The following is a 14,224-nucleotide window of genomic DNA, read 5'->3' on the forward strand; positions in this document are numbered from 1 at the left end:
CTATCTCTAAAGGTGTTGGATAAGAGGCCGTGGAGAATTATCTTAGGAAGCTGTGTCTATGGTTCCCAAGGAGATTGAAAGGGAGAAGCAAGAAAACCGACTTCAAAGTCATCTGAGTCAGTGGCATAAGAGGAAAAAAAAATATTTCCTCCTTGGTTGGGTTTGGTTTTAGGCTATCTTGTTTGTTTTTGTTTTTTGTGGTTTTTTTTGAAGATGTATGTTGGAAAGGATTTCGGTTACGCGCTAATAAAAAGACTGAGATGGCTTCACTTGGAGAAGGGGTATTGTTTTGTTGAAAATGGTCAGTATTCCTTCAAATGCTGTATGCTGCCAAAATGATAGTGATGTTCCAAACTGGGAAATAAAATCAAAATGGCTAATTACCAAACAGGGAGCCTCTGGGCCCAATCTCCCTAATAGAGTTTGACCAGAATTCATACTTGGTTTGTTGTAGAACACTTTAATTTTTCCAAAGCACTTTCACTTCAATTAGCTCATTTTAAATCGTAATTATTATGGTATTTGTTAAGTATTTACTATGAGCCAAGCACTGTTCTAAGTGCTGGGGTAGATAGAAACATCCCAGTTTTGACCAAGTCCATGTCTGGCATGGGGCTCAGAGTCTAGGTAGGAGGGAATAGGATTTAATCCTCGTTTTACAGGTGAGGAAAGTGAGGCACAGAGAAGTGAAATGACTTTCCCAAGGTCATAGAGCAGATAAGTGGCAGAGCCAGAATTAAAACCCAGGTCCTCTGAGTCCCAGCCCCTTGCTCTTTCCACTAGACCGTGCTGCTTCTCACAACATCGCTGTGAGGTAAAGAGAGGCGGGCATTATATTTCCCATTTTATAATTGAGGAAACTGAGTCCCAGAGGAGTTAAACTGATCAATCAATTAACCAATCAATAGTAATGATTGAGCACTTGAGAAGACAATAGAGTTAGTAGATTATCCCTACCCTGAAGGATCTTATAGTCTAGAGGGAGGAGGCAGACAATAAAACAAGTTAGAAATATATGACAAAAATGTTATTCCTTGTTGTGTTCTTGTACTTGATGTTTGCAGTGATTGGAGCTGTTTTCTCTTTTGCCTCCCTAATTATTTATATTAACATTAAGAGTGGTATTTGTTAAGCAGTTATTATGTACCGGGCACTGTACTAAGCATTGGTGAGAAAACAAGCAGAGTTGAATACCTCAATCCCCAGTCTCAATCCCCATTTTCCAGATGAGGGAACTGAGGGCCAGAGAAATGAAGTGACTTGCCCAAGGTCACCCAGCAGACAAGTAGCAGAGGCAGGATTAGAACCCAGGCCCACGCTCTATCCACTAAGCCACGCTGCTTCCCTGTCCAAGAGAAACTTTGGCTCAGAGAGCCGCTCTCTTCCTGGGGTCGGTGAGCCATACAAATCTGTCCTCAGCAACTGATTCCCAGTTTTCAGCTGAGATAAAGGATTGTCCGAGAACTTGTCTCACTGTGTCCTCAAAATGCTTCCTCTGCCCTCCTGGCTTTCGATTTCCCCATTTCTGATTTCCATAAAGCAACTGGGTCTCCTGCCGCCTTTCCTTCTTCCCCTATGGGTAAAGCACAGAGCCTGGGAATCAGATCTAATCCCAGCTCTTCAGCTTGTCTGCTCTGTGACCTGGTCAAGTCATTTCATTTCTCTGGGCTTCAGTTACCTCAATTGTAAAATGAGGGTGAACCCCCAGTGGGACATGGATTGTGTCCAACCTGACTAGCTGGGAACTACCCCAGAGCTTAGTACAGTGCCTGCTGCCTAGTGAGTTCCTAACAAATCCCAGAAAAATGTGGTTGGATCCCATTCACACTGTAGGCCGGAATAGATGAAGCCCAGAATCCTGAGAAATATGGGTCAGGGAAATTGTCAAACAACAGAGCCAAGCTAGAACCAGTGCTGTCTGAATTCCATGCCCCGTGAAAAACTGCTTCAACCACTCCAACGCAAATTTACTTGGACGATTAAAACCATTAAAAGAAAAATCAATTAAAAATGAGTTTCCCTGTCCCTGATCATTAGAAAAAATATAAAAGCAGACATTTTTATTCCCTTCTGGTTCTTCTGACAACTTTGAAATCTCTACAGTGAGTATTATATTGGTGCCAAGGACTGGGCAAATCAGCATGGTCTAGAAGAAAGACCACAGGGCTCTCTAGAATCTGCTTTTCCTCTCCATACGTGCTGCTACCACACTGATCCAAGCACTTTTCACCTCCCACCTTGATTACCACTTCAGCCTCCTCTCTGACCTCCCTGCCTCCTGTCTCTCCCCATCTCCAGCCCATACATCATTTCTGCTGGATGGATCATTTTTGTACAAATACATCCAGGCAATGTTTCCCCACTCCTCAAGAACCTCAAATGGTTTCCCACCCACCTCTGTATCCAATAGAACCTCTTACCATTGGCTTTAAGGCAATCATTTCTCCTCCTATTTTACCATGCTAATTTCTTACTACAACCCAGCCCTGCACACTTAGTTCCTCTAACGCCGCAACCTACTCACTGTTTCTTCCGCTCTTCAATCTTGCTGCTGACCCCTTGCCCTCCCTCTAGTCTGGAACTCCCACCCCCTTCATATAAGACATTCCACCAATCTCCCCACCTTCAAAGCCACCCTAAAATCAAAACTCCTCCAAGAGGTCTTCCCAGACTAAGCTTTATTTTACTTGTAAATATTACTCTATTTATTTATTTTTCTTGTACATATCTATTCTATTTATTTTATTTTGTTAATATGTTTAGTTTTGTTCTCTGTCTCCCCCTTCTAGACTGTGAGCCCACTGTTGGGTAGGGACTGTCTCTATATGTTGCCAACTTGTACTTCCCAAGAGCTTAGTACAGTGCTCTGCACACAGTAAGTGCTCAATAAATACAATTGATTGATTGATTGATTGCTGATGCATTTGGACCTATAAGCATTTGATATTCACCCCACCCCAGCCCCACCACATTTGTATGCACATCCTTATACCCTGCCATTTCCCCTATCTGTATTTATTTCAAAGTCTATTTCCCCCTCCAGACTGTAAGCTTCTTGTGGGCAGAGATTTTGTCTACCAACTCTGTAGTACTGTAATTTCCCAAATGCTTAGTACAGTGCTCCACACACAGTAAGTGCTCAATCAGTCACTGATATTTACTGAGCACCTAATTTGTGCAGAGCACTGTACTAAGCACTTGGAAAAGTACAACAGAATCATAGACACAGTAGACACAGTCCCTGCCCAGGAAGACCATAGAGTCTAGAGGGGGAACAGGGAGTAAATCAAATTAAGGATATGTACGTAAGTGCTCTGGGCTGTGGGTGAGGTGAATATCAAGTGCTTAAATTATATAGATCCAAGTGCTTAGGTGATTCAGAAGTGAGAGGGAGTAAAGGCAATGAGGGCTTAGTCAGAAAAAGCCTCTTGGAGGAGACATGATTTCAGTGAGGCTTTGGAGATGGGGAGAGTGGTGGTCTGTTGTATATGAAAAGGAAGGGTCTTCCAAGCCAGAGGCAGAACGTGGGCAAGATTGAGGTACAGTGAGTAGGATGGTGTAAGAGGAACCAAATGTGCTAGCTGGGTTGTAGTAGAAAATCAGTGAGGTAAGGTAAAACAGGGAGAGATGATTGAGTGTTTTGAAACTGAATGTAAGGAGTTTTCTGCCTGATGCGGAGGTAGATGGGCAACCCTTGGAGGTTCTCAAGGAGTGGAGAGCTGTGGGCTTAATTTTTTTTTTTTTTTTAGAAAAGTGATCCAAGCAAACATGTAAAATAAGGGCTGGAGTGGGAAGAAGCAGGAGACAGAGAAGTCCATGAAGAATCTGCTATATTAAAGCAGGAAATAAATGCTTGGATCAGCATAATAATAATGATGGCATTTATTAAGCGCTTACTATGTGCAAAGCACTGTTCTAAGTGCTGGAGAGGTTACAAGGTGATCAGGTTGTCCCACGGGGGGCTCACAATCTTAATCCCCATTTTACAGATGAGGGAACTGAGGCACAGAGAAGTTTAGTGACTTGCCCAAAGTCACACAGCTGACAATTGGCGGAGTTGGGGTTTGAACCCATGACCTCTGACTCCAAAGCCCGTGCTCTTTCCACTGAGCCACGCTGCTTCTCTGTTAATAGCAGATTGACAGTTAATAGCAGTTAATAGCAGATTAACTGACCAAGATCCGGGAATTAGAAGCCCTGGGTTCTAATCCTGGTCCTACCACTTGTCAGCTATGGGACCTTGGGCTTATCACTTAACTTTTCTGTTTTTCAGTTTCCTCATCTGTAAAATAAGGATAATATACTAATTCTTCTTTCCCCTTGCACTTTGAGCCTTATGAGGGGCAAGGGCTATTTCCAACCTGCTTCTGTCATAACTACCCCAGTGCTTAGTCTGGTGTTAGGCACATAGCATTATTATTGTATTATCTCCTTGGTGCCAGAGTAGATTCATCCTTAGGATATGCCCAAAAAGGGCACCCAGTGTAGGTACCATGGAGGCAAAGTCAGTGGGTCAATCCTTCTCCCCACCAAAATATAATTGATTGATTGTTGATTAATTGATTTGTGCCACTTTATCAAGGGTGGGAGGTAGAGGAGAAAAATATGGCCTAACCATCTCTCAGATGGATTTTCTGTCCCAAGGCTCAGGAGGAAATTGCTAGAAATCTTACCCAAAACCACAGATTGCCCTGATGAGAATTCTAACATGTTCCAACAGACCTGAGGGATTGTGAAAGTTCAGGTCTGAGCAAGTCGATGAGATGGAGAAGTGTTAGCTTGTCCTAGAGATGGGCCATTAGTAGTGTCCAAATGCAATGAGACCAGCTTCCTCTGGCTATTTACTTTTTCAATTGTTCATAGTGCATTGTCCTGCCTTAGACCACAAGGACTCCGCTGACAACTCATTTTATTTTTGTTATTTTCTATGGTATTTGTTAAGCACTTACTATGTGCCAGGCACTGTACTAAGCACCGAGGTAGATCCAAGCTAATCAAATTGGACCCAATCCATGTCCCACATGGGGCTCCTGGTCTTCATCCCCATTGTAAAGATGAGGGAACTGAGGCACAGAGAAGTGAAGCGACTCACCCAAGGTTAAACAGCAGATGAGTGGCAGAGCCGGGATGAGAAGCTGGGTCCTACTGATTCCCGGGTCCGTGCTCTACCCACTAGACCGTGCCACTTCCCTTCGACACACGAGGCCTCTGGCGGTTCCATTCCTGCGTGTACCGATGCTCCTCACAATTCCAGTGTTCCCTTCAATGAACCACCCACCCATAAATCTGCCCAAGCCCTCTAGAAACCACTGACATGTTCTGCCCTCACAAATCTCACACCTCTCAGCTAGAAGAGAGAACACGGGCCTGGGTTTCAGAAGGTCCTGGGTTCCAGTCCCGGATCCACTACATGTCTGCTGTGTGACTTTGGGCAAGTCACTTCACTTCTTTGTACCTCAGTTACATCAACTGTAAAATGGAGACTGCGACCGTGAGCTCCATGAAGGACATGGACTATGTCCAAACTGATTACCTTGTATCTTCCCCAGCACAGAGAAAAGTGTCTGTTACATAGTAAGCACTTAATACATATTATAAAAACACAAAAAACCTGCCCTGGTGTTGTGGGATCTAGTGACATTCTAGGTCCAATCCACCCACACCCTTTGTGCTTTGTCAGCTTCAAGAAGTCCACACTCGATTTGCTTCTTCCTAGCCTGAAGAGTCCTAATTCAGGACTCTGCCCACAGTCACTCAACTAATCATATTTTTGGAGTGTTTACTGTGTGCAACGCCCTGTACTAAGCATTTGGGAAAGTACGATGTAACAGATCCGGTAGACAGGTTCCCCACCTCAATACTGTTGATTCAACCTGGTTATTCTCTTTACTTTACTTTCAGTTCCACTCTAGAAAGAGCACAGACCTGGGAATCAGAGGACCTGGGTTCCAATGCCAGCTCTGCTCCTTGACTGCTGCATGAACTTGGGTGGGTTACAACTTTTATTTTTTAAAGATATTTATTAAACACTGTCTACGTTCAAGCACTGTTTTATGCACTAGGGTAGATCCAGGTTTATCAGTTCCTGTCCCATATGGGGTTCACAGTCTAAACTGGAGGGAGGAGGATTTAATCCTCATTTTACAAGTGAGATAACTGTGGCCCAGAGAAGTTAAGTGACTTGCTCATGGTGACACAGTGAGCCATTTACAGAGTCAGGATTAGAACCCAGATCCTCTGACTCCCAGGCCTATGCTCTTTCCACCAGGTCACGCTGCTTTTAGACCCTTTTAGACTGTGAGCCCACTGTTGGGTAGGGACTGTCTCTATGTGTTGCCAACTTGCACTTCACAAGCGCTTAGTACAGTGCTCTGCACACAGTAAGTGCTCAATAAATACGATTGATGATGATGATGCTTCTCTGTGCTTCAGTTTCCTCATCTGTAAAATGGGGATTCAGTAGCTGTTCTCCCCCCTACTTAGAGGGAGAGCCTGAGAAGGACAGGAACTTAATTATCTTGCATCTATTCCAGCGCTTAATACGTGCTTGAAATATAGTAAAACTTCAAGTATCACCATTATCATCATTTTATTAGTAGCAGTATTTATGGGGCAGCCAACTGTGTGGTTTACTCTTACTTTCCCACCTTCAACCCTCACTCACGCAGTTTCCCAGCTTGGGACTCCCTCCTTCCCCTCTCCAGACCCCCAGCTCTCCCCAGATTCAAATGTCTCCTAAAATCCCACTTCTTCCAAGGAAATTTCCCTGATTAATTTCCCAGCACCCTTAGCCACATCATCCCTTCAGCCAACGATAGCACAAATAGCCTTAAAACCTTCCTTATCACTCATAATAATAAATAATAATAATAATGGCATTTATTAAGCACTTACTATGTGCCAAGCATTCATGCATTATGGGTACTCATTTATTTAATTTGACCACTGTAGTTGAAAATATGCATATTTATTTCCATTAGAGTTGGTCCATTCATTCATTCAGTAATATTTATTGAGCGCTTACTGTGTGCAGAGCACTGTACCAAGCGCTTGGAAAGTACAATTCAGCAATAAAGAGAGACAATCCCTGCCCACACCAGGCTTACAGCCTAGAAGAGGGGAGACAGACATTAAAACAAGTAAATAGGCATCACAATAAATAGAATTATAGATATATACACTTCAAAACAAGTAAACAGGCATTGATATAAATAAAAGAATTATAGATATATACATATATACACAAGTGCTATGCGGGGGAAGAGGGGGTAGAGCAAAGGAGTGAGTCGGGGAAATGGGGAGGGGAGGGAGAGCTGAGGAAAAGGGGGACTTAGTCTGGGAAGGCCTCTTGGATGAAAAGAGCATTCAGGAGGGCTTTGAAGGGGGGAAGAGTGATTGTTTGGCAGATTTGAGGAGGGAGGGCATTCCAGGCAAGAGGTAGGACGTGGGCCAGGGGTTGATGGCGGGACAGGCGAGAACGAGGCCCAGTGAGAAGGTTAGCGGCACCAGAGGAGCAGAGTGTGCGGGCTGGGATGTAGGAGGAGAGAAGGGAGGTGAGACACCCTGCCTTGCTCCCTTGGTTGATATTCCCACCCATCTCAACCCCATAGCAATTATGTGCATATCTTTTAAATTGTTATATTGTACTCTCCCAAGTGCTTAGTACAGTGCTCTGCACACAGTGAGCGCTCAATGAATACGATTGAATGAAGATAAGAGGGAGCAAGCTCTTTAAGGGCAGGGAACATGTCACTTATTTTGTACATCCAAAGTGCTTAATACAGTGCAGTATACAGAGAGGAATTAGAGTTAACCTAGTGGATAAAGCACGGGCTGGGAGCCAGAGGACTAATCCTGCCTCTGTTACTTGTCTGCTTTGTGAGCTTGGGCAAGTTACTTCACTTCCCTGTGCCTCAGTTTCCTCATCTTTAAAATGGAGATTAAATACCTGTTCTCCCTCTTACTTGACTGTGAGCCCAATGTGGAACAAGAACTTTGTCTGACCTATCTTGTATCTACTCAAAAGCTTAGTATAGTTGCTTGGCACGTAGTAAGTGTGTAAAAAAAATGCAATTATTATTATTGCCAAGTGGGTGATCGATAAATAATAATTGTGGTATTTATTAAGTGCTTACTATGCATCAGGCACTGTACTAAGTGCTGGTGGAGATACAAGCAAATCAAATTGGACACAGTCCCCATCCCAAATAGGGCTCACAGACTTAATCCCCATTTTCCAGATGAGGTAACAGGCATAGAGAAGTGAAGAGATTTGCCCAATGTCACACAGCAAAGTGGCAGAGCCAGAATTAGAACCCACATCCTTCTGACCCCCAGGCCCATGCTCTAATCCCTGGGCCATGCTGCTTTTCCCAGGCCACGCTGCTACTACTATGATGACTACTCATCATGATGAGTGACTATGATGAGAAGTAGCATGGCTCAATGGAAAGAGCATGAGTTTAGGAGTCAGAGGTCATGGGTTCAAATCCCAGCTCCACCAATTGTCAGCTGTGTGACTTTGGGAAAGTCACTTAACTTCTCTGTTCCTCAGTTACCTCATCTGTAAAATGGGGATTAAGACTGTGAGCCCCACGTGGGACAACCTGTTCACCTTATATCCTCCCCAGTGCTTAGTATTCATTCATTCATTCAATCATCTTTATTGAGCGCTTACTGTATGCAGAGCAGTGTACTAAGCACTTGGGAAGTACAAGTTGGCAACATATAGAGACGGTCCCTACCCAACAGCGGGCTCACAGTCTAGATGGGGGAGACAGACAACAAGACAAAACATATTAACAAAATGAAATAAATAGAATAGTAAATATGTACAAGTAAAATAGAGTAATAAATCTATACAAACAATGCCATTATTATTATTATTATTACTCTTACACTACAATTTTTAAAATCAACTACGATTTTGCTCCAACATCTAATTTCAGGATAAGCCATCTTCTCTACACAAGGGATTTGAACCCATGGAAGTCAGCACCTCTCCTCTACCCTTGAAGGAAATGGTTTTTACTTCGGTTTTCCTCCAAATCAAATCTCGTCAGTCCTTCCCCTACAACCCCCGCAAAAAAACAGCTCACTTTCCCTCTCTCTCCGACCACACACCCACATTCTCAAATGGATGTATTTTAAGCCTATTCTGGGAACTGATTCCCCCAAGGCAAACCTTTTTAAGACAAAAGCGAAATCCTTGAGTGGTGTGTTATCATTAGTAATAATAATAATGGTGTTTATTAAGCAATTACTATGCTAAACATTGGGATAGACACCAGGCCATCAGATCTTGAGAAGCAGTCTGATTTAGTGAGAAGCAAGGTGGTTCAGTGGTTAGAGCGTAGACTGGCAGTCAGAAGGACATGGATTCTAATTCCAGCTCTGGCACATGTCTGCTGTGAGATCTGGAGCAAATCATTTAACTTCTCCGTGCTTCAGTTACCTCACCTCTAAAATGGGGATTAAGATTGTGAGCCCCATGAGGGATGTAGCCTGCATCCTACCCGATTAGCTTGTATCTACCCCAGTGTTTAGTACAGTGCCTGGAACAAAGTAAGTGCTTAACAAAATACCATGGGGGGTGGGAAAAAAGGATTAGCCCCTGTCACTGTCCCAAATGAGGTTCACATCCCAACAGACTGGGAAAAACCAGTATCGTCCTTCCCATTTTTCAGACCCATTCATTTATTCAATAGTATTTATTGAGTGCTTACTGTGTACAGAGCACTGTACTAAGCGCTTGGGAAGTACAAGTTGGCAACATATAAAGATGGTCCCTACCCAACAACGGGCTCACAGTCTAGAAGGGGGAGACAGACAACTGAACAAAACATGGAGACAGGTGTCAAAGGTGTCACACAGCAACAATCCAGTGGCTGAGCTGGAATTCGGACCCTGATCTCCCGACTCTTCTCAAAAAGCCACATCGTGGAAAAGACATCTGGAGCTATCGTTATATTGTACTCTCACAAGCATTTTAGTAGAGTGCTCTGCACCAAGTAAGCGCTCAATAAACACAAATGATTGATTAGAAGAGCTTCTCCACTGGATGTAATCCTTTCTGTCTCCTGGTAAGACCGTCCTGTCTTTGAGCACCCATCTGTCTCCCCTTCTTCCTGTTAATGCACTGCTTAGTATATTAATGCATTTTCATGGCCCATTGATAGACCAGGAGGCCCAGGGCTAGGGGCATATGTGAATGGGGTTTCAACTCCGTCTCTGGTGAATGCTTGTCACAAAGAATGCGCCTGATCAGCTAGCAATGGGGCATTTGCAAATAAAGAGGAACAAGTAATAATAATAATAATCATAATAATAATAATAATAATAATAACTGTGGTATTTGTTAAGTGCTTACTACTTGCCAGTAACCGTACTAGGCACAGAGACAAGCTAATCAGGTTGGACACGATCCTCATCCCACATGGGGCTCACGGTTTTAATCCCAATTTTCAGACGGGGTTAGAGAGGCCCAGAAAAATGAAGTGACTTTTTAGGATATTTGTTAAGTACTTACTATGTGCCATCACTGTACTAAGCAGCGGAGTAGGTATAATTTAATGAAGTTGGGCACAGTCTCTGTCCCACAGAGGGCTCAGAGTTTTAATCCCCATTTGACAGAGGAGGGAACTGAGACATAGAGAAGTCACTTGACCTAGACCACCCAGCAGGGTAGTGGAGGAGGCGGAATTAAAACCCAGGTCCTCTGACTCCCAGCCCGAGCCGGTCAAAAAAACAAGTCAGTGTAAGCAGCTCTCTCTCTCTCTCACTGGGACAATTTAGCGACTCATGGAAAGGAGAAGAAAAGTTTATTTTTCTCAGCAAGCTCTGTCCAGCAGCAAATGTGGGGGTAATTAGTGTGGCAGCTCTCCCCCAATCCAATGGTTATCTGCTGGGGTCTGTTACCCAAATAGTACCACCTCTCCACCCCCCACCAGCCCACATACATACACCCCTACAAACCACTCTGCTTAGAGAAGCAGCGTGGCTTATTGGATAAAGCCCAGGCTTGGGAGTCAGAGGTCATGGGTTCTAATTCCGCCTCTGCCACTTGTCTGCTCTGTGACCTTGGGCAAGTCACTTAGTTTCTCTGAGCCTCAGTTACCTCATCTGTAAACTGGGGATTGAGCCTGTGAGCCCCACGCGGGCCAACCTGATCACCTTGTATCTGCCCCAGCACTTAGAACAGTGCTTGGCACAAAGTAAGTGCTTAACAAATACCATTATTATTATTATTATTGTAAAATGGGGATAAGAGTGTGAGCCCAAAAAGGGACTGTGTCCAATCCGATTAACTTGTATCTTCACCAGCGCTTAGAACAGTGCTTGGAAGATAGTAAACGCTTAACAAGTACCATTATTATTATTACCATTATTATTATCTTTTAGATTATATTATTATTACACATTATATATTATTATATTTCATATATTATATTATATATTATATTATATTATTATATATTATAATATTATTATTATCTTTTAGACTGTGAGCCCACCTTTTAGACTGTGAGCCCACTGTTGGGTAGGGACTGTCTCTACATGTCGCCAATTTGTACTTCCCAAGCGCTTAGTACAGTGCTCTGCACATAGTAAGCCACTTAACCCCCCCCCCCGCCCCCACAACTCCCAAAATTCCTGATTACCCAAAGAAGCACTCTGTCAAACATTCCCAGGAATCAGGGGTGGACAGAAAGAAGGGTAAGGACCCAGAGTTTCTGGAGACAGTGGGTAGCTGTGGGAGATGGAGGAGGAGAGCCAGAAATCAACCTACTTCTAAGAACATCTGCAGGCAATCAATCAATTGTACTTTCTGAGCAGTTCCTGAGTGCAGAACACTCTACTAAGCACTTGGAAGAGTATGATATAATGGAGCTGGTAGACACATTCCCTGCCCACAAGGAGCATACAGTCGAGAAAGTAGACAGGAGTACCGAAGATGTCAGGGTTTGAACTGGTTCTCAGAAGTGGAGATTTTCTGCTCTTGAGAATGGTTTAGGAGCATACTAAATGCTAAAGCCCCCCTCTCAGCGGGAACAGGGAGGGAGGTGAAAACCAGAAAAGGATTTCACATACTAGAAAAAGCAAAGATAGCTTGTTTGGGGATGTGTGTCCCTCTTTTCTCCTTCACAGGCACCTTAATTCTCTCTGGCTTTCTCTCCTCCAAGTTTCCCAAGCCTTTCTAATGAGGCCAGCCCCCCCCCCCAACCCCCCTTACCCCCCAATAAAAACCAGTCACTTGACACTCCAGCTAATCTGTATTAAACTGCCACAGAAACACAACCTGCTAGACTCCTTTTCTGCAGACACCTGCCCGAGCGGCAGAGTAAACAGGGATCTTTAACTGTGCAAAACTTGGCCTCTTTCACTCCGTCTCCCATCTGTTGACAAGCCATTGTCTGAGAAAGTGTTCCGAAAGCTGGAGAGGGGGAAAAGCGCTCATCCTAACTGCCCTCTCTCCCCCCAATAAAAAGTCCTCTTTAGCATTTTCTTTTCTCCCCTGTTTTCAGGGGCTGATTTATTCATCGGTTTCACCTCTCCCCTCCCCTCCCGCTTTGCTTTGCGAGGAGCGCCTCCTTGTCTTCTGTACCTTGGGGGTCATGTCTTTTCAGTCTCCAGGACAATGCCCGCTTCTGGCATCTGCTTCCAGATCCAATCAGCCATACTGTGAACACATCCTGCCAGAAGATTACTCCGCTTTGTTGCCAATTTCATGCCATGTATTGCTCCATGTTTTGTGCTTCATGAAGCTGTCACCAGCATAAAAGTGGCCTGCTCAGGGTCGTAGTAAAAGGGGTGGGAATCAAACATCCACCAAAATGTTGAGCAGGCCACCCACAGCCCCCCTGCCCTCCTCCCCTCCTCCCTTTCTGTGCTGGGTTTAATTGACACCCTCTAAAGGCCCCGGTTTCTCCCAAGGGGGGAAAAGAACTTTTACCAGGTACTTGCTCCCCTTAAATAAAGATAAGGAGAATATAACAATAATAATGGCATTTATTAAGCGCTTACTATGTGCAAAGCACGGTTCTAAGCGCTGGGGAGCTTACAAGGTGATCAGGTTGTCCCATGTGGGGCTCACAGTCTTAAACCCCATTTTACAGATGAGGCAACTGAGGCACAGAGAAGTGAAGTGACTTGCTCAAAGTCACACAGCTGACAAGTGACACAGCCGGGATTTGAACCCATGACCTCTGACTCCAAAGCCCGGGCTCTTTCCACTGAGCCACGCTGCTTCACTGTGTGTATGTGTGTGTGTGCACACTTTCCCTCCTTACCCCACATACTTCCTCAACACTGGGATGTCTTCACAATCCCATGCCCTAAGTTTGTGTATGTGTGTGTCTGTGGGTGTGAGTTTACCTCCTTACCCCACATCCTACCCCTCAACCTTGGGGGTGTCTCCGCAATCCCATGCCCTAAGGTTGTGTGGGTGTGTGGTGTGTCAGTTTTCCTCTTTACTCCACATGTGTCCCCTTAACACCAGGGTTTCTTCACAGTCCCATGCCCTAAGGTTGTATGAGTTTGTGTCTGAGTTTTCTTCCTTATTCCACACGCTCCCCCCTTAACATTGAGATGCCTCCACAATCCATGCTCTAAGGCTGTGTGTGTGTGTGTGTGTGTGTGTGTGTGTGTTTGTGAGAGAGAGAGAGAGAGAGAAAGAGAGAGTTTTCCTCCTTACTCCACATACACACACACCCTTAATACTGGGGTTTTGCCACAACCCCCATTGCCACACTCTATTTCAAAATAAGAAAATCCCACATGTACTTCCTTCAGAGGACATCAACTCATTTCTATTTTCTAACACAGGCTTCAGAAGTTGGGACTCGGAGAGAACGCAGGCCTAGAAGTCAGAAGAACCTGGGTCCTAATTCTGACAACACCACTTGTCAGCTGTGTGACTCTGGGCAAGTTGCTTAACTTCTCTGGGCCTTGGTGATCTCATCTGTAAAATGGAGATCAAAACTGCGAGCCCCATGTGGGACATGGGTAGTGTCCAACCTGATTAGCTTGTAATTAGCCCAGCGTTTAGTCCAGTGCCTGGCACATAGTGAGTGCTTAACAAATAACATTAAAAAACCCCAAAACATGGAATGATAGAGTGGGGGTTTAGGAGAGAGTGGGGAAAACAAGAAAAAAGAATCTCAGGGATTAATCAATTTGTTAAGTGCTTACTACATGCTAAACCCTGGCATAGATACAAGTTTGT

The sequence above is a fragment of the Tachyglossus aculeatus genome, chromosome X5 (assembly GCF_015852505.1).
Source record: "Tachyglossus aculeatus isolate mTacAcu1 chromosome X5, mTacAcu1.pri, whole genome shotgun sequence".
In the NCBI taxonomy this organism is placed as follows: domain Eukaryota; kingdom Metazoa; phylum Chordata; class Mammalia; order Monotremata; family Tachyglossidae; genus Tachyglossus; species Tachyglossus aculeatus.